Raw genomic sequence first — 2,892 nt, forward strand, 5'->3', positions numbered from 1 at the left:
GATCCAGCTTTCCAGGATGATGTCATAGGTCTCCCTGTATTGTGTGTTTGGAGGGTTAGTGTGCCGGGGCAGCTGGGGGATTCAGGACACATCAGCAGCTTTCAACCAACATGGCGAGCGGGGGCCATGTCCCCAGAGACCCATCATTACAGAAGAGAGAGGAGGGTTGGAGGGGTGGAGGGGGAAGGAGAGGCGAGGATGGAGGGATGATGACTATTATTCAAATAGGAGAGAAGGAGAGGTACAGTACAGGACTGCGACAGAGGTAGATACAGAGTGGGTAGAGAGGGTAGAATAACACTATACCAGGGTAGAGTACTAGCCATTCGCTATGGAACAGCGCACTTTTCAATTGTTGAATAGAAATTTCAGTTCAACTCCTCAGTTAAATTGAATTGGTACCAACCCTGCTGTTCTGCAGTTCTACTCTATGTTAACACCCATTAATGCAGGACTTGAATGAACTGGAATTCTAATTGAGTCTACATCTTCTGTTCACCTTATACTGACTGCTGTTCCTCTTTTCAGACAGACACAGAGAGAATGCCGCCCCTCCCCTCTGGCTGTACCTTTCAACGGGCTGAAACCCCCACAGAAGGAGGGCCGGAGGGGAAAAGAACAGCAATGTGTCTGTCCCAGTGTTGACATGGGTGCCTGGACTGCATGTGACACATGACACGCTCTCATTGAGCAACGGAAACATGACGTAAGGGTCACTGCCAGACAACGAAAAGAGGAGAAGAGGAGAGAGAGAGAGAGAGAGAGAGAGAAGAGAGAGAGAGAGAGAGAGAGAGAGAGAGAGGAGAGAGAGAGAGAGAGAGAGAGAGAGAAGAGAGAGAGAGAGAGAGAGACAGAGAGAGAGAGAGAAGAGAGAGAGAGAGAGAGAGAGAGAGATTGAAGAAAGAAAGAAAGAAAGAAAGAAAGAAAGAAAGAAAGAAAGAAAGAAAGAAAGAAAGAAAGAAAGAAAGAAAGAAAAACTATGAGAAATAGAGATTCCTCTTACCATCTAGGGACAACCTGCTTTGAACTTAATCTGTGAGGCCTATTCAATCAGAACTGGTGGGATTGAATGGACTGATTGAATAGCTAGAAACCTCATTCTGGGTTTCTGGCTATTTCAAAATGTGTTCATTTAGACATATCCTCCCAACCTCTTTACGATTTAGTATTAAATAAAGCCATCTTTATTCAACCCATATTCAAGCATTTTATCACGGCTCTGTCCGTTATAAACTCTGTCAGTGGTAACCTCCACTTTCCTGTGTGTGTGTCTTCAGCTGTGTGTGTGTGTTCAGTTGAGATAATGACGGATGTGGCAACTCTAGACAGCAGGCTGAGCTGAGGCCACGCCCCAGGGGCCAACGCAATGCATGATGGGACTGATGGCTCGCGGCATGTTTGAGTCAATCCAGGTCACTGATGTCAAAAGCACAGAGTTGCCATGCCAATCAACACAACACTAATAACACTCTCAGATGGGAATTGTGGGGAAAGCTCAAGATACTGATGGTAAAAGTGGTCAGAGCGCCCAGACGGACTTTGAACTTGGTTGTTTCTGGCTTTTCCCAGTGTTTCTGTGGAGTTCATCCAGAAGGTGGGGAGACATTGGATACCTGGAAACAAACACATTAAAAAATGTCTACTATGTCTTGTTATGTGTGTATCAGAGAGGGTGTGAGTGACTGTGGTCTGTCACACGCGGCTATTTATTCATTGTGTTAGCAGTGGAGTTCAAATGAGTGTACATCCATGCAGCAGATTTTACTGGTAGGCTGTTACTAAAATATCATGCACTAGGAGACTASAGAAAGGATGTCAACAAGAGCTGTGTTTCACAAACCACATTTCAAACTGCTGGGTCGGCGCTTTCTGGTTGTTTTTAGAGAGCAGGAAGGCCTCAGTGTCAACGTTCTCTAGTCTACGTCTATGGTGTTTCCCAAACCACTTTTAAAAATACCTCCAGGCCGTTCCATGTATTTGATCTGTTCCAGTACAAGCACACCTCAGCTAATGTTTGATATTTAGCTGACTAGGTGTGCTTGTACTGCAATAGATCAAATGTGTTGAACTGGCAGAGGGTATTCGAGGAGAGGTTTGGGAAACACCATAGGAGTAGACGGGAGAACGTTGACACTGAGGCCTTCCTACTCTCTAAAAACAACCAGAAAGTGCTGAGCCAGCAGTTTTGAGGAACTGAGAATATGATGTGGAACTGTTTCTGTCACACAGCAGCAGTTTCCACACATTCATAACAACACTGAATGAGAATCACATTTTGGTAGCGTTCCACTCCTCAAGAGTCGCTCCAATTATAAATAACACCATTTTACATAAACACCTTTTATGAGGTCTAGTAAGTTCAAGGAGGGCTTGTTTTGATTAAAGTGATTTGCGTGTGTGTCCGTGCATGTGTGTGTGTGTAACCACGTTGAAAACTTCATAGTGAATGAGAGACAAGTGATACTATCACAGGGTTCCACTTCCTCTCCACAGAACCATCTTCCTGTTGTGTTGCCATGGCGCTCCACACAAAGACAGACAAGTTATTCACCTCCAGGAAGCCATAAATAAGTGATTGGCAAGTGGCTTAATCAGCCCCCCCAGGTTGCCTGGCAATTCCACAGCCGACTATAAATAACTCATTACTAATTATCCCATGTGTGCGCAAACAACCAGGTTAGTGCAAACACACTCAAGCATGACTCTGGGTCTGCTARTGACGAGCCACATGGTCGCCTATCAAGCTAGCTAGCCCCTGCCAAGGCAATGGTGCAAAGCTGCGAGTTGTCAAAGCTGCGAGCTGCTAACTTTTGGTTCATTCCCTAATCAAAGCCAAAAGTGCCGCCTATCAAGCAAGCTGTCTCATGTCAAAGAGCTATGTCGCTAAGACCC

General features: G+C 45.4%; 1 long non-coding RNA gene across 1 annotated transcript in view; it reads left to right on the forward strand.

The window, feature by feature from the left end:
* Positions 1-2,524, forward strand: part of LOC112070658 (uncharacterized) — a 5,525-nt gene extending 3,001 nt beyond the window's left edge. The window contains exons 2-3 of the long non-coding RNA XR_002893941.1: positions 529-706; positions 1,278-2,524. This is a non-coding gene — a long non-coding RNA (uncharacterized lncRNA). The remainder of the gene's footprint in view (positions 1-528; positions 707-1,277) is intronic.
* The last annotated feature ends 368 nt before the right edge of the window (positions 2,525-2,892 follow it).

Source organism: Salvelinus sp. IW2-2015, unplaced genomic scaffold, assembly GCF_002910315.2.
Source record: "Salvelinus sp. IW2-2015 unplaced genomic scaffold, ASM291031v2 Un_scaffold1383, whole genome shotgun sequence".
In the NCBI taxonomy this organism is placed as follows: Eukaryota; Metazoa; Chordata; class Actinopteri; order Salmoniformes; family Salmonidae; genus Salvelinus; species Salvelinus sp. IW2-2015.